The sequence below is a fragment of the Salmo trutta genome, chromosome 34 (assembly GCF_901001165.1).
Source record: "Salmo trutta chromosome 34, fSalTru1.1, whole genome shotgun sequence".
NCBI classification, from domain to species: domain Eukaryota; kingdom Metazoa; phylum Chordata; class Actinopteri; order Salmoniformes; family Salmonidae; genus Salmo; species Salmo trutta.
In genome coordinates this window covers 15,584,876-15,601,956 of record NC_042990.1, presented here as the reverse complement: position 1 = coordinate 15,601,956, position 17,081 = coordinate 15,584,876, and the positions used below count along the sequence as shown (strand labels likewise).

The 17,081-nt window shown below is 38.4% G+C and overlaps 13 non-coding genes across 13 annotated transcripts; all 13 read left to right on the top strand.

Annotated features, from left to right (window-relative positions):
* The first annotated feature begins 107 nt into the window (after nt 1-107).
* Nucleotides 108-191, top strand: trnal-uaa (transfer RNA leucine (anticodon UAA)). The gene has a single exon. It is a non-coding gene; the product is annotated as a tRNA-Leu (tRNA).
* Nucleotides 192-956: 765 nt separating this feature from the next.
* trnal-uaa (transfer RNA leucine (anticodon UAA)) lies at nt 957-1,039 on the top strand. The gene has a single exon. It is a non-coding gene; the product is annotated as a tRNA-Leu (tRNA).
* A 743-nt stretch (nt 1,040-1,782) lies between these two features.
* Nucleotides 1,783-1,865, top strand: trnal-uaa (transfer RNA leucine (anticodon UAA)). The gene has a single exon. It is a non-coding gene; the product is annotated as a tRNA-Leu (tRNA).
* A 744-nt stretch (nt 1,866-2,609) lies between these two features.
* Nucleotides 2,610-2,692, top strand: trnal-uaa (transfer RNA leucine (anticodon UAA)). The gene has a single exon. It is a non-coding gene; the product is annotated as a tRNA-Leu (tRNA).
* Nucleotides 2,693-3,437: 745 nt separating this feature from the next.
* Nucleotides 3,438-3,520, top strand: trnal-uaa (transfer RNA leucine (anticodon UAA)). The gene has a single exon. It is a non-coding gene; the product is annotated as a tRNA-Leu (tRNA).
* A 744-nt stretch (nt 3,521-4,264) lies between these two features.
* On the top strand, nt 4,265-4,347 carry trnal-uaa (transfer RNA leucine (anticodon UAA)). The gene has a single exon. It is a non-coding gene; the product is annotated as a tRNA-Leu (tRNA).
* A 745-nt stretch (nt 4,348-5,092) lies between these two features.
* trnal-uaa (transfer RNA leucine (anticodon UAA)) lies at nt 5,093-5,175 on the top strand. The gene has a single exon. It is a non-coding gene; the product is annotated as a tRNA-Leu (tRNA).
* A 743-nt stretch (nt 5,176-5,918) lies between these two features.
* On the top strand, nt 5,919-6,001 carry trnal-uaa (transfer RNA leucine (anticodon UAA)). The gene has a single exon. It is a non-coding gene; the product is annotated as a tRNA-Leu (tRNA).
* Nucleotides 6,002-6,746: 745 nt separating this feature from the next.
* On the top strand, nt 6,747-6,829 carry trnal-uaa (transfer RNA leucine (anticodon UAA)). The gene has a single exon. It is a non-coding gene; the product is annotated as a tRNA-Leu (tRNA).
* Nucleotides 6,830-7,574: 745 nt separating this feature from the next.
* Nucleotides 7,575-7,657, top strand: trnal-uaa (transfer RNA leucine (anticodon UAA)). The gene has a single exon. It is a non-coding gene; the product is annotated as a tRNA-Leu (tRNA).
* Nucleotides 7,658-8,402: 745 nt separating this feature from the next.
* trnal-uaa (transfer RNA leucine (anticodon UAA)) lies at nt 8,403-8,485 on the top strand. The gene has a single exon. It is a non-coding gene; the product is annotated as a tRNA-Leu (tRNA).
* Nucleotides 8,486-9,230: 745 nt separating this feature from the next.
* On the top strand, nt 9,231-9,313 carry trnal-uaa (transfer RNA leucine (anticodon UAA)). Its single transcript has one exon. It is a non-coding gene; the product is annotated as a tRNA-Leu (tRNA).
* Nucleotides 9,314-10,058: 745 nt separating this feature from the next.
* trnal-uaa (transfer RNA leucine (anticodon UAA)) lies at nt 10,059-10,141 on the top strand. Its single transcript has one exon. It is a non-coding gene; the product is annotated as a tRNA-Leu (tRNA).
* Nucleotides 10,142-17,081: the final 6,940 nt, after the last annotated feature.

Below are 17,081 nucleotides of genomic sequence, written 5' to 3'. Positions count from 1 at the left end.
ATTTGGATGTAATCAAGTTCATTTAGGTATTGTCTGGATCAAAGCCAAAAGATCTGACTGTGTGCTCCTTATTCCATTTTGAGGGCCCTTGATTTTGTGATCTTTACACCAGGATGGCCGAGAGGTTAAGGCGTTGGACTTAAGATCCAATGGACATATGTCCCTCGTGGGTTCGAACCCCAATTCTGGTAGAAGTTTATCTTTGATTTGGATGTTGTCAATTGGTCCTATCACTCGTTCGAAGTTTGTTTAGATCCAAATTGTAAAGAATTGACTTTCTTCCCCTTATTCCTTCCTGACTCGACGCACAGTGTTTATTACTTGAAAACACAAACGATGGCTGCCAGTTTTTTTTAGTTGAGGCTGTTACAAGTCATTCTCATCTTAATTCATTATTTTCTTCGCTCGCAAACCCATTCTTAGTTATTAAGTTTGAATTTGTGATGTCACCACGTCTCATATTTAGCATATTGTCTGGCTCAAAGCCAAAATAACTGACTGTGTGGCTCTCAGTCATTCCAATTTCACTGGGCTCTGATCGTACTTTATTTACACCAGGATGGCATGAGCGGTTTAGACGTTGGAATAAAAATCCAATGAACAGTATGTTCTTGAGGGTACCAACCCGATTCCTGGAAAAAGTTTACTTGGATGTAATCAACCGTCCTTTCATCATTACATTTAGCGTTGGATCAAATCTGAACGAAACGACTATGACAAGTCTTCCATTTGACTCAGCTCTTGTTAATCTTTTAGACACACTGGTTGGCAGTGGTTAAGGCGTTAGACTCATGATCGTAATAAATGTTCTTTTTGATTCGAAACCTACATCTGGTAGAATGTTTGATTTGGATGTAATCAAGTTTTCATTTAGTATTGTCTGGATCAATGCCAAAAGATCTGACTGTGTGCCTCCTTATTCCATTTTGACTGGGCACTGATTTTGTGATCTTTACACCAGGATGGCCGAGAGGTTAAGGCGTTGGACTTAAGATCAATGGACATATGTTCCTCGTGGGTTCGAACCCCACTTCTGGTAGAAGTTTATCTTTAATTTGGATGTTGTCAATTGTCCTATCACTCGTTCGAAGTTTGTTTAGATCAAAGTTGAAAGAATTGACTTTCTTCCCCTTATTCCTCCTTGACTGAGCAAGTGTTTATTCTTTAAAACACAAAAGATGGCTGAGTGGTTAAGGTGTTAGAGTCATTATCATCTTAATTGTTATTCTTCTTGCTTCGAAACCCCATTCTTGTATTAAGTTTGATTTGGATGTCAACAAGTCTCATTTAGATATTGTCTGGCTCAAAGCCAAAATAACTGACTGTGATCCTCATTTCAATTTCACTGGGCTCTTGATCGTACTTTATTTACACCAGGATGGATGAGCGGTTTAGACGTTGAAATAAAAAACCAATGAACAGTATGTTTTTGAGGGTACCAACCCCATTCCTGGAAAAAGTTTATTTTGGATGTAATCAACCCTTCTTTCACTCATTTACATTTAGCGTGGATCAAATCTGAACGAAATGACTATGACAAGTTCTTCCATTTTGACTCAGCTTTTGTTAATCTTTTAGAAACACCTGGTTGGCAGTGTGTTTAAGGCGTTAGACTCATGATCGTAATAAAATGTTCTTGTTGTTTCGAAACCTACATCTGGTAGAATGTTTGATTTGGATGTAATCAAGTTTCATTTAGGTATTGTCTGGAGCAAAGCCAAAAGATCTGACTGTGTGCTCCTTATTCCATTTTGACTGGGCCCTTGATTTTGTGATCTTTACACCAGGATGGCCGAGAGGTTAAGGCGTTGGACTTAAGATCCAATGGACATATGTCCTCGTGGGTTCGAACCCCACTTCTGGTAGAAGTTTATCTTTGATTTGGATGTTGTCAATTGTCCTATCACTCGTTCGAAGTTTGTTTAGATCAAAGTTGAAAGAATTGACTTTCTTCCCTTATTCCTCCTTGACTGAGCAAGTGTTTATTCTTTAAAACACAAAAGATGGCTGAGTAGTTGAGGTGTTAAAGTCATTATCATCTTAATTATTATTCTTCTTGCTTCGAAACCCCATTCTTGTATTAAGTTTGATTTGGATGTCAACAAGTCTCATTTAGATATTGTCTGGCTCAAAGCCAAAATAACTGACTGTGTGCTCCTCATTCCAATTTCACTGGGCTCTTGATCGTACTTTATTTACACCAGGATGGATGAGCGGTTTAGACGTTGGAATAAAAATCCAATGAACAGTATGTTCTTGAGGGTACCAACCCGATTCCTGGAAAAAGTTTACTTTGGATGTAATCAACCGTCCTTTCACTCATTTACATTTAGCGTGGATCAAATCTGAACGAAACGACTATGACAAGTTCTTCCATTTTGACTCAGCTCTTGTTAATCTTTTAGAAACACCTGGTTGGCAGTGTGTTTAAGGCGTTAGACTCATGATCGTAATAAAATGTTCTTGTTGATTCGAAACCTACATCTGGTAGAATGTTTGATTTGGATGTAATCAAGTTTCATTTAGGTATTGTCTGGATCAAAGCCAAAACATCTGACTGTGTGCTCCTTATTCCATTTTGACTGGGCCCTTGATTTTGTGATCTTTACACCAGGATGGCCGAGAGGTTAAGGCGTTGGACTTAAGATCCAATGGACATATGTCCTCGTGGGTTCGAACCCCAATTCTGGTAGAAGTTTATCTTTGATTTGGATGTTGTCAATTGTCCTATCACTCGTTCGAAGTTTGTTTAGATCAAAGTTGAAAGAATTTACTTTCTTCCCGTTATTCCTCCTTGACTGAGCAAGTGTTTATTCTTTAAAACACAAAAGATGGCTGAGTGGTTAAGGTGTTAGAGTCATTATCATCTTAATTATTATTCTTCTTGCTTCGAAACCCCATTCTTGTATTAAGTTTGATTTGGATGTCAACAAGTCTCATTTAGATATTGTCTGGCTCAAAGCCAAAATATCTGACTGTGTGATCCTCATTTCAATTTCACTGGGCTCTTGATCGTACTTTATTTACACCAGGATGGATGAGCGGTTTAGACGTTGGAATAAAAATCCAATGAACAGTATGTTCTTGAGGGTACCAACCCGATTCCTGGAAAAAGTTTACTTTGGATGTAATCAACCGTCCTTTCACTCATTTACATTTAGCGTGGATCAAATCTGAACGAAACGAGCATGACAAGTTCTTCCATTTTGACTCAGCACTTGTTAATCTTTTAGAAACACCTGGTTGGCAGTGTGTTTAAGGCGTTAGACTCATGATCGTAATAAAATGTTCTTGTTGATTCGAAACCTACATCTGGTAGAATGTTTGATTTGGATGTAATCAAGTTTCATTTAGGTATTGTCTGGATCAAAGCCAAAACATCTGACTGTGTGCTCCTTATTCCATTTTGACTGGGCCCTTGATTTTGTGATCTTTACACCAGGATGGCTGAGAGGTTAAGGCGTTGGACTTAAGATCCAATGGACATATGTCCTCGTGGGTTCGAACCCCACTTCTGGTAGAAGTTTATCTTTGATTTGGATGTTGTCAATTGTCCTATCACTCGTTCGAAGTTTGTTTAGATCAAAGTTGAAAGAATTGACTTTCTTCCCCTTATTCCTCCTTGACTGAGCAAGTGTTTATTCTTTAAAACACAAAGATGGCTGAGTGGTTAAGGTGTTAGAGTCATTATCATCTTAATTATTATTCTTCTTGCTTCGAAACCCCATTCTTGTATTAAGTTTGATTTGCATGTCAACAAGTCTCATTTAGATATTGTCTGGCTCAAAGCCACAATAACTGACTGTGTGCTCCTCATTCCAATTTCACTGGGCTCTTGATCGTACTTTATTTACACCAGGATGGATGAGCGGTTTAGACGTTGAAATAAAAATCCAATGAACAGTATGTTCTTGAGGGTACCAACCCCATTCCTGGAAAAAGTTTATTTTGGATGTAATCAACCCTTCTTTCACTCATTTACATTTAGCGTGGATCAAATCTGAACGAAATGACTATGACAAGTTCTTCCATTTTGACTCAGCTTTTGTTAATCTTTTAGAATCACCTGGTTGGCAGTGTGTTTAAGGCATTAGACTCATGATCGTAATAAAATGTTCTTGTTTTTTCGAAACCTACATCTGGTAGAATGTTTGATTTGGATGTAATCAAGTTTCATTTACGTATTGTCTGGATCAAAGCCAAAAGATCTGACTGTGTGCTCCTTATTCCATTTTGACTGGGCCCTTGATTTTGGGTTCTTTACACCAGGATGGCCGAGAGGTTAAGGCGTTGGACTTAAGATCCAATGGACGCATGTCCTCGTGGGTTCGAACCCCACTTCTGGTAGAATTTTATCTTTGATTTGGATGTTGTCAATTGTCCTATCACTTGTTCGAAGTTTGTTTAGATCAAAGTTGAAAGAATTTACTTTCTTCCCGTTATTCCTCCTTGACTGAGCAAGTGTTTATTCTTTAAAACACAAAAGATGGCTGAGTGGTTAAGGTGTTAGAGTCATTATCATCTTAATTATTATTCTTCTTGCTTCGAAACCCCATTCTTGTATTAAGTTTGATTTGGATGTCAACAAGTCTCATTTAGATATTGTCTGGCTCAAAGCCAAAATAACTGACTGTGTGCTCCTCATTCCAATTTCACTGGGCTCTTGATCGTACTTTATTTACACCAGGATGGATGAGCGGTTTAGACATTGGAATAAAAATCCAATGAACAGTATGTTCTTGAGGGTACCAACCCGATTCCTGGAAAAAGTTTACTTTGGATGTAATCAACCGTCCTTTCACTCATTTACATTTAGCGTGGATCAAATCTGAACGAAACGACTATGACAAGTTCTTCCATTTTGACTCAGCTCTTGTTAATCTTTTAGAAACACCTGGTTGGCAGTGTGTTTAAGGCGTTAGACTCATGATCGTAATAAAATGTTCTTGTTGATTCGAAACCTACATCTGGTAGAATGTTTGATTTGGATGTAATCAAGTTTCATTTAGGTATTGTCTGGATCAAAGCCAAAAGATCTGACTGTGTGCTCCTTATTCCATTTTGACTGGGCCCTTGATTTTGTGATCTTTACACCAGGATGGCCGAGAGGTTAAGGCGTTGGACTTAAGATCCAATGGACATATGTCCTCGTGGGTTCGAACCCCAATTCTGGTAAAAGTTTATCTTTAATTTGGATGTTGTCAATTGTCCTATCACTCGTTCGAAGTTTGTTTAGATCAAAGTTGAAAGAATTGACTTTCTTCCCCTTATTCCTCCTTGACTGAGCAAGTGTTTATTCTTTAAAACACAAAAGATGGCTGAGTGGTTAAGGTGTTAGAGTCATTATCATCTTAATTGTTATTCTTCTTGCTTCGAAACCCCATTCTTGTATTAAGTTTGATTTGGATGTCAACAAGTCTCATTTAGATATTGTCTGGCTCAAAGCCAAAATAACTGACTGTGATCCTCATTTCAATTTCACTGGGCTCTTGATCGTACTTTATTTACACCAGGATGGATGAGCGGTTTAGACGTTGAAATAAAAATCCAATGAACAGTATGTTCTTGAGGGTACCAACCCCATTCCTGGAAAAAGTTTATTTTGGATGTAATCAACCCTTCTTTCACTCATTTACATTTAGCGTGGATCAAATCTGAACGAAATGACTATGACAAGTTCTTCCATTTTGACTCAGCTTTTGTTAATCTTTTAGAATCACCTGGTTGGCAGTGTGTTTAAGGCATTAGACTCATGATCGTAATAAAATGTTCTTGTTTTTTCGAAACCTACATCTGGTAGAATGTTTGATTTGGATGTAATCAAGTTTCATTTACGTATTGTCTGGATCAAAGCCAAAAGATCTGACTGTGTGCTCCTTATTCCATTTTGACTGGGCCCTTGATTTTGGGTTCTTTACACCAGGATGGCCGAGAGGTTAAGGCGTTGGACTTAAGATCCAATGGACGCATGTCCTCGTGGGTTCGAACCCCACTTCTGGTAGAATTTTATCTTTGATTTGGATGTTGTCAATTGTCCTATCACTTGTTCGAAGTTTGTTTAGATCAAAGTTGAAAGAATTTACTTTCTTCCCGTTATTCCTCCTTGACTGAGCAAGTGTTTATTCTTTAAAACACAAAAGATGGCTGAGTGGTTAAGGTGTTAGAGTCATTATCATCTTAATTATTATTCTTCTTGCTTCGAAACCCCATTCTTGTATTAAGTTTGATTTGGATGTCAACAAGTCTCATTTAGATATTGTCTGGCTCAAAGCCAAAATAACTGACTGTGTGCTCCTCATTCCAATTTCACTGGGCTCTTGATCGTACTTTATTTACACCAGGATGGATGAGCGGTTTAGACGTTGGAATAAAAATCCAATGAACAGTATGTTCTTGAGGGTACCAACCCGATTCCTGGAAAAAGTTTACTTTGGATGTAATCAACCGTCCTTTCACTCATTTACATTTAGCGTGGATCAAATCTGAACGAAACGACTATGACAAGTTCTTCCATTTTGACTCAGCTTTTGTTAATCTTTTAGAAACACCTGGTTGGCAGTGTGTTTAAGGCATTAGACTCATGATCGTAATAAAATGTTCTTGTTGATTCGAAACCTACATCTGGTAGAATGTTTGATTTGGATGTAATCAAGTTTCATTTAGGTATTGTCTGGAGCAAAGCCAAAAGATCTGACTGTGTGCTCCTTATTCCATTTTGACTGGGCCCTTGATTTTGTGATCTTTACACCAGGATGGCCGAGAGGTTAAGGCGTTGGACTTAAGATCCAATGGACGCATGTCCTCGTGGGTTCGAACCTCACTTCTGGTAGAATTTTATCTTTGATTTGGATGTTGTCAATTGTCCTATCACTTGTTCGAAGTTTGTTTAGATCAAAGTTGAAAGAATTTACTTTCTTCCCGTTATTCCTCCTTGACTGAGCAAGTGTTTATTCTTTAAAACACAAAAGATGGCTGAGTGGTTAAGGTGTTAGAGTCATTATCATCTTAATTATTATTCTTCTTGCTTCGAAACCCCATTCTTGTATTAAGTTTGATTTGGATGTCAACAAGTCTCATTTAGATATTGTCTGGCTCAAAGCCAAAATAACTGACTGTGTGCTCCTCATTCCAATTTCACTGGGCTCTTGATCGTACTTTATTTACACCAGGATGGATGAGCGGTTTAGACGTTGGAATAAAAATCCAATGAACAGTATGTTCTTGAGGGTACCAACCCGATTCCTGGAAAAAGTTTACTTTGGATGTAATCAACCGTCCTTTCACTCATTTACATTTAGCGTGGATCAAATCTGAACGAAACGACTATGACAAGTTCTTCCATTTTGACTCAGCTCTTGTTAATCTTTTAGAAACACCTGGTTGGCAGTGTGTTTAAGGCGTTAGACTCATGATCGTAATAAAATGTTCTTGTTGATTCGAAACCTACATCTGGTAGAATGTTTGATTTGGATGTAATCAAGTTTCATTTAGGTATTGTCTGGAGCAAAGCCAAAAGATCTGACTGTGTGCTCCTTATTCCATTTTGACTGGGCCCTTGATTTTGTGATCTTTACACCAGGATGGCTGAGAGGTTAAGGCGTTGGACTTAAGATCCAATGGACATATGTCCTCGTGGGTTCGAACCACACTTCTGGTAGAAGTTTATCTTTGATTTGGATGTTGTCAATTGTCCTATCACTCGTTCGAAGTTTGTTTAGATCAAAGTTGAAAGAATTGACTTTCTTCCCCTTATTCATCCTTGACTGAGCAAGTGTTTATTCTTTAAAACACAAAAGATGGCTGAGTGGTTAAGGTGTTAGAGTCATTATCATCTTAATTATTATTCTTCTTGCTTCGAAACCCCATTCTTGTATTAAGTTTGATTTGGATGTCAACAAGTCTCATTTAGATATTGTCTGGCTCAAAGCCAAAATAACTGACTGTGTGCTCCTCATTCCAATTTCACTGGGCTCTTGATCGTACTTTATTTACACCAGGATGGATGAGCGGTTTAGACGTTGGAATAAAAATCCAATGAACAGTATGTTCTTGAGGGTACCAACCCGATTCCTGGAAAAAGTTTACTTTGGATGTAATCAACCGTCCTTTCACTCATTTACATTTAGCGTGGATCAAATCTGAACGAAATGACTATGACAAGTTCTTCCATTTTGACTCAGCTCTTGTTAATCTTTTAGAAACACCTGGTTGGCAGTGTGTTTAAGGCATTAGACTCATGATCGTAATAAAATGTTCTTGTTGATTCGAAACCTACATCTGGTAGAATGTTTGATTTGGATGTAATCAAGTTTCATTTAGGTATTGTCTGGAGCAAAGCCAAAAGATCTGACTGTGTGCTCCTTATTCCATTTTGACTGGGCCCTTGATTTTGTGATTTTTACACCAGGATTGCCGAGAGGTTAAGGCGTTGGACTTAAGATCCAATGGACGCATGTCCTCGTGGGTTCGAACCCCGCTTCTGGTAGAATTTTATCTTTGATTTGGATGTTGTCAATTGTCCTATCACTTGTTCGAAGTTTGTTTAGATCAAAGTTGAAAGAATTTACTTTCTTCCCGTTATTCCTCCTTGACTGAGCAAGTGTTTATTCTTTAAAACACAAAAGATGGCTGAGTGGTTAAGGTGTTAGAGTCATTATCATCTTAATTATTATTCTTCTTGCTTCGAAACCCCATTCTTGTATTAAGTTTGATTTGGATGTCAACAAGTCTCATTTAGATATTGTCTGGCTCAAAGCCAAAATAACTCACTGTGTGCTCCTCATTCCAATTTCACTGGGCTCTTGATCGTACTTTATTTACACCAGGATGGATGAGCGGTTTAGACGTTGGAATAAAAATCCAATGAACAGTATGTTCTTGAGGGTACCAACCCGATTCCTGGAAAAAGTTTACTTTGGATGTAATCAACCGTCCTTTCACTCATTTACATTTAGCGTGGATCAAATCTGAACGAAACGACTATGACAAGTTCTTCCATTTTGACTCAGCTCTTGTTAATCTTTTAGAAACACCTGGTTGGCAGTGTGTTTAAGGCGTTAGACTCATGATCGTAATAAAATGTTCTTGTTGATTCGAAACCTACATCTGGTAGAATGTTTGATTTGGATGTAATCAAGTTTCATTTAGGTATTGTCTGGATCAAAGCCAAAAGATCTGACTGTGTGCTCCTTATTCCATTTTGACTGGGCCCTTGATTTTGGGTTCTTTACACCAGGATGGCCGAGAGGTTAAGGCGTTGGACTTAAGATCCAATGGACGCATGTCCTCGTGGGTTCGAACCCCACTTCTGGTAGAAGTTTATCTTTAATTTGGATGTTGTCAATTGTCCTATCACTCGTTCGAAGTTTGTTTAGATCAAAGTTGAAAGAATTGACTTTCTTCCCCTTATTCCTCCTTGACTGAGCAAGTGTTTATTCTTTAAAACACAAAAGATGGCTGAGTGGTTAAGGTGTTAGAGTCTTTATCATCTTAATTGTTATTCTTCTTGCTTCGAAACCCCATTCTTGTATTAAGTTTGATTTCGATGTCAACAAGTCTCATTTAGATATTGTCTGGCTCAAAGCCAAAATAACTGACTGTGTGATCCTCATTTCAATTTCACTGGGCTCTTGATCGTACTTTATTTACACCAGGATGGATGAGCGGTTTAGACGTTGAAATAAAAATCCAATGAACAGTATGTTCTTGAGGGTACCAACCCGATTCCTGGAAAAAGTTTACTTTGGATGTAATCAACCGTCCTTTCACTCATTTACATTTAGCGTGGATCAAATCTGAACGAAACGACTATGACAAGTTCTTCCATTTTGACTCAGCTCTTGTTAATCTTTTAGAAACACCTGGTTGGCAGTGTGTTTAAGGCGTTAGACTCATGATCGTAATAAAATGTTCTTGTTGATTCGAAACCTACATCTGGTAGAATGTTTGATTTGGATGTAATCAAGTTTCATTTAGGTATTGTCTGGAGCAAAGCCAAAAGATCTGACTGTGTGCTCCTTATTCCATTTTGACTGGGCCCTTGATTTTGTGATCTTTACACCAGGATGGCCGAGAGGTTAAGGCGTTGGACTTAAGATCCAATGGACATTTGTTCTCGAGGGTTCAAACCCCACTTCTGGTAGAAGTTTATCTTTGATTTGGATGTTGTCAATTGTCCTATCACTCGTTCGAAGTTTGTTTAGATCAAAGTTGAAAGAATTGACTTTCTTCCCCTTATTCCTCCTTGACTGAGCAAGTGTTTATTCTTTAAAACACAAAAGATGGCTGAGTGGTTAAGGTGTTAGAGTCATTATCATCTTAATTATTATTCTTCTTGCTTCGAAACCCCATTCTTGTATTAAGTTTGATTTGGATGTCAACAAGTCTCATTTAGATATTGTCTGGCTCAAAGCCAAAATAACTCACTGTGTGCTCCTCATTCCAATTTCACTGGGCTCTTGATCGTACTTTATTTACACCAGGATGGATGAGCGGTACAGACGATGGAATAAAAATCCAATGAACAGTATGTTCTTGAGGGTACCAACCCCATTCCTGGAAAAAGCTTACTTTGGATGTAATCAACCCTCCTTTCACTCATTTACATTTAGCGCGGATCAAATCTGAAAGAAATGACTATGACAAGTTCTTCCATTTTGACTCAGCTCTTGTTAATGCTTTAGAAACAACTGGATGGCAGTGTGTTTAAGGCGTCAGTCTCATTATTGAATCGAAAATGTTGTTGTTGGTTCAAAACCTCCATCTGGTATAAAGTTTGATTTGGATGAAAAAATTATCATTTAAATATTGTCTGTCTTAAAGCCAAAATAACTGACCCTGTGGTCTTTATTCCACTTTGACTGGGCTCTTGATTGTACTTTATTTACAACAGGACGGCCGAGTGGTGTAGACGTTGGAACCTAAATTCAATGACCTGTATGTTCTCGTGGGTTCCAACCTCATTCCTGGAAAAAGCTTACTTTGGATGTAATCAACCCTCCTTTCACTCATTTACATTTAGTGTGGATCAAATCTGAAAGAAATGATTATGACAAGTTACTCCATTTTGACTCAGCACTTGATAATCTTTCAGAAACTCCTAGATGGCTGAGTGGTTCAGGTGTTAGACTCGTGAATGAATAGAATAATGTGGGTTTGAAACCTCCATCTGGGAGAAACTTTGATTTGGATGTATTAAGTCTCATTTCAATGTTGGCTGGATCAAAGCCAAACTATCGGACTACCTGCTCCTCATTCCACTTTGACTGGGCTCTTGATTTGAACTTATTTCCACCAGAATAGCTGAGAGGTTAAAGCATTGTAATTAAAATCCAAACAGGACTATATGTCTGCATATATGTCTGTTTCAAACCCCACTCCTGTAAAGATTTGGATGTAATCAACCCATCTTTTGCATTTTGTGTTGGATAAAGCTAAAAGAAACGACTATGACAAGTTGCTCCATTTTGACTCAGCACCTGTTATTCCTTTAGAAACACCTGAGTGTTTAAGGCGTTAGACTCATGACCAAAATGAAAATGTTCTTGTTGGTTCGAAACATCCGTCTGGTATTAAGTCTCATTTAGATATGCACCAGGATGGCTGAGAGGTTAAGGCATTAGACGTATGTCCTCGTGGGTTTGAACCCCGTTTGTGGTAGAAGTATAACTTTGATTTGGATGTTATCAAATGTCATTTCACTCATTTGGATTTTGTGTGAATCAAAGCTGAAAGAAATGACTGTGTCCCAGGTATTCCACTTTGACTCAGCACTTGTTTATCATTTAGAAACACCTAGATGGCTGAGTGGTTAAGGCGTTAGAATCAATATGAAATTATTGATTCTTCTTGTTGGTTCCAAACCTCCTTCTGGTAGAGAGTTTGATTTGGATGTCAACAAGTCTCATTTAGATATTGTCTAGCTCAAAGCCAAAATAGCTGACTATGTGCCCCTTATTCCACTTTGAATGGGCTCTTATAAGTACTTTATTTACACCAGGATGGCTGAGAGGTTTAGGTGTTGTAATTAATATCCAATGGCTTACATGTCCGTGTGTGTTCAAACCCCACTCTTGGAAGAATTTTGACATGGATGAAATCAACCCTCATTTACATTTAGTGTGGGTTAAAGCTGAAATAATTGACAATGGATGGCCGAGAGGTTAAGGCGTTGGAATTAAAATCCAATGGACTACGTGTGCGTTTAATCCCCACTCCTGGAAGAAGTTTGATTTGGATGTAATCAACCCTAATTTTAATCATTTGCATTTAGTGTGGATTAAAGCTGAAAGAAATGACTATGACAAGTTACTCTATTTTGACTCAGCACTTTAGGTGTTTATCCTTAATTAACACCTGGATGGCAGTGTGGTTAAGGCCTTAGACTCATGATCGAACTGAAGAATGTTCTTGTTCATTCAAAACCCCCTTCTGGTATAAAGTTTCACTTTTATTTGGATGTAATAATTTAGATATTGTCTGGCTCAAAGCCAAATATCTGTGTCCTCCTTATTTCACTGGGCTCTTGATTGTACTTTATTAACACCAGAATGGCTGAATGGTTAAGGTGTTGGATTTAAGAGCCAATGGACATATGTCCTTGTGGGTTTGAACCCCACTCCTGGTAGAAATGTACCTTTGATTTAGATGTAATGAAGTTTTATTTAGATATTGTGTTCTCCTTATTCCATTTTGACTAGGATCTTGATTGTACTCTATTAAAACTAGGATGGCCGGGAGGTTAAGACGTTGGATTAAGATCCAATGGACAAATGTCCTCGTGCGTTCGAACCCCACTCCTGGTAGAAGTTTGATTTGTATGTAATCAACCCTCCTTTTGCTCATTTGTATTTTATGTGGATAAAGGCTGAAAGAAATGTCTGTGACCCCTTTTTCCACTTTTAGCTACATCAGGATTATGAGAGGTTAAGGCGTTGGACTTAAGCTCCAGTGGACATATGGTTTTGAAGCCCTCTCCTGGTAACACGTTTACCTTTGATTTGGATGTAATCAACTCTGATTTGGACTTTGTGTGGAACAAATCCAAAATAAATGACTATGTCCACTTTGACTCAGCACTTTTTAGTCTTTTGGTAACAGCAGGATTACCGAGTGGTTAAGGCATTGGACTTAAGCTCCAATGGACATCTGTCCGCGTGGGTACAAACCCAACTATTGGTATAAATGTTTACCTTTGATTTGGATGTAACCCAGTCTCATTTAATTCCTTTGGATATTGTGTTGCTCAAAACAAAAGGTGACTGAGAACCTTATAATGCACAACAGAATGAGTCATAATAAATGGCAGGGAAACTGTCCAATTGTTATCCCACCACTCATTCTTCACATAGGGTAGTGTTTCATCTAGGCTTACCCTGCAGTGAAGTTTTGATAACTGTCTAAACCTCTCTAGGACTAGGTGACTTTTATCAATATATTTGCGTGTATTTACCCAGAAAAAAATGAAACGCTAATTAGGCTATCATAAAGAACTACAAATGCGATGATGATCTGTACGAGACTACCGAATCAAGGCAAAGAATCTCTGTTAGCCAAATGTAGTAAAAAATAACTTGGAAAAATATCTTTAAAATGGACAATTCTGTGCAAGTTTTAAATTGACACAATACCTGTTAGCAAAGTTGTCTGCTAGAGATGTCGTGCAAGAGCTTGCAGGGATTTGTAGTTTTGCATGTCTACTTTGAAGCTAATAAGCATTTTCGAATCAGAGTAAATAGAGCTGAATATATTGACAAAAAGTCCCCTTGTCCAAGAGGATTGCTGGTTATCAAAACATCACCCCAATAGTCAAAATGAATGGTGGATAAATGATTGGAACCATTTGTTTGACCGCTAGATTTTATGGGTATTACGACACCTCCCCCGTGGGCTCTACAAAGACTCTCATAAGACTGATGTGTATTTAAGTGATTTCAATGGGTTCATAAATTTAGATTTACCCATTTCACAGGATAAATAGGAAAATGCTTTGACAGGAAGTTAATGGCAGTCAGATAGTGGACTTTTCAGTAAAAGATATCTGCCTGCCTTCTTGCATCCACTATCTAATATATTTGGTGGCAGTGGTGGTAAGAAAGTAGCTGGCACGAGCCTTTGCGCTTGTGCGAGCCGGAACGGCTCATAGGTTAAGAGCCCATCTCCTGTTTCTGTAGCGTGAGGTAGCTTAATGTACAAGTACACCCCCTGGACAGGATGCTAGTCTATCACAGGGCCTTACCCAGATCCAGCTCCTTTATGCTGAGTGCCAAGCAGAGATGCAGGGATTGAACTCTCAACCTTCCAATCTCAGGGCGGACACTAACCACAAGGCCACTAAGTTAGGTGGGATGAACGTTAATGTCCAGGTTGAATGATTAGAGAGGACTGGGCACATTGTTAAGAAAGACACTCCTTGTGGTGTGTCCTGACATAAGTTCACAATCACAGGCACATAGAAAAAATTAGACATGACAGACAGGTGGACTCATTTTGTCATCAACATGTTTATTGATTTTAACCAAATGGACTGGTGGCTAGCTACAAATGGTAGAACCAAGCAGGAAGCGTGGCGAACTGACAATCAGGCCATTTTTTTCTCTCTTTACGTCCACTGTGAATTGCAAAGGTGGTGAGGATGTGGCAATGACCCAAAAAACATTTGGATCATTGCCATCCTTCTGACAGCATTAGGTTTAAAAAGTTGAAATGTAGAAGGAAAAAAAATTATGAAAGCTCCAGAATCATGCAGTAGGTCAGTCAGCATACATTATCTATGAATGAGTGACAGTCTAGCAGTTGAAAAGAAAGGGTCAAGTAAAGGTCTGGGCCATATTCAGTACAGACTTACAGCAGTTCTAAGGCCTGGTGCTGCAGCGCCCCTGTGAGTCGTGGTTTTCAAAAATAGTCAATGAATGACTTATGGAGTTCGAAAGACCTGATTGAATGCAGATATGGATTTCTCCAAACATGGGCCACAACGAATGAATGACATCCAATCAGACAAACCAGAATACACAGGGATCCCCCACAATGACAATTACAAAAAACATACCAGGGAGGGACCAATAAAATGTGACAAAGGGCTCCCTGAAATAAAAATAATATTGTATTTCAAACATCAACAAAAGGGTTATTCTTACAAGCTAAAAGCAAAATAATAATTCAAAATTTGGTTTAGCATCCAAAATCATAGGGCAAGACTTTGCAAAGGTATCTTTGCTCCAGTTCAAAAGGTTTGAAGGACAAGTCACTCAAACCGAAATATCAAGGTACACACAGTACACACTCAAAGCATGTCCCATAGTGAATAGTATAATAAAAAAGAAGAGCAACTTCAAATCAGAATCGTAACAACCATGTACCCAGACAGGTCATCTGCACAGTGTTGAAGTGTTCTGTTTTCACAGGTGGCCCAATATCACAATAACCAGGACACCATCTTTTTGGACATTGGCTGATGTCCTTTTCATTACATTGTCACCATTAAAGCACCATAAAAGATGGATGACATTGTACATGTATGGACAAATGAACAGTGCAGTGGATATTAACATGAACTATCAAGAAATGTATTTAAGACATGAGCAATAACTTACCATAGAACCCTCATATTCAAATCTGAACATTGAAGCCACTTCCACTGCTTAAAAAAAAAAGTATTATTCTTTCCCTCTAATCAGGGACTGATTTAAACCTGGGACACCAGGTAGGTGCAATTTATTATCAGGTAGAACTGAAAAGCAGCAGTACTCCAGACCTCCTGGGTAGAATTGAATGCCCCTGCCATAGAACAATGTCCTTCCTAGTCATCTTTCACACCTGAAAGTATTGTGCTCCTTCAAACATGTCACTGGTTAATACCAACAGTTTCACAAAACATTCAGGAATGTTTTTCTTGCTTTTAAGAATGCACATTTCATTTTGGGGTACTTTCTGGAATATAATTTTCCCTGAACTATTTACATGTGGGAATTTGATAGGGCTAAATTGGAATGTTTCTTACAGAAGAAACATGAAAAGCAAATGCATAAGCATGGTAGCAATTGAAAGTGAACAGATAGAAGATGGAAAATTTTGACCAAAAGTTGAGGACACAACAGTTTACCTGACAAGACTGAATCCAAACATTACACTTGATTTTATATGCATTTTACATTTACTGTACTTTGCCACATTTGTTGATAAAATCTGAAAATACTCTGGATACATCCAATAACATAAGAATATTCCTGGAAAATGTGGGGTCGGTGCAACATAAGGGTTTGAGTGAGAGGACTATCTGGTGAGGACAATCTGTGGCCAAACACCTCTCCAAAGTGTGCACAGTTACTAAGTCATTTCAATGCACTTTTATGACTCAAAGAAGAGTCGTCAGCTATAGGGTGCTAGCTCTCCTAGCTGTGCCATTGAGGAACTAGAGGAACTAGAGCATTTGAGGAACTAGAGCAAGCACACTTGTAGTCGTTTTGTTTGGAACACAACCCTGCATCCACGCCATCATACAATTACTGTTTATGCAATCCAAAAACAGACCATTATAATTTGAAATCTGGGTCAGGTGGGCATAATTTGAAAGCTTGTTCTATTGCCAACATCACTAGCTAAGTTATAAAGTACAATCTTACAATGTTAGGCTTTCACAAGGCAATTCAGAGAAACGCATAGTAATTTTGGTGCGCATAGAAAGGAGTCAAGTGCATTCAGTTGGGTGAACTGCAGCAAATTTTCTTCACAATAGAGAAACACAGGCTCATTCTGTTCAGAACCACCCAGGGTATGACGCCATGTCATCTTGTAACTGTACATCAAACAGTGATCATAAACGTTGACACTGTATATGACATGAGTTTTACGATGTAGAAATGTGAAGTGCACATTTGGACGGGTGTTTGGCTTGCTTGATGGACATCAAAACAGTATTTATTATCTTCAACATCTCATCTTTCAAAATACATTGAGTCCTCTTAAATGTAAAGCATTTCCCTCACAAATTTGCCAAAGTTACCCAATTAGCGGGAGGGATGGGTGCAACTTCTTCTCGTGTGCAGTACTCAAGTTCAGAACGGCTGCCAGTCAAAACCCAT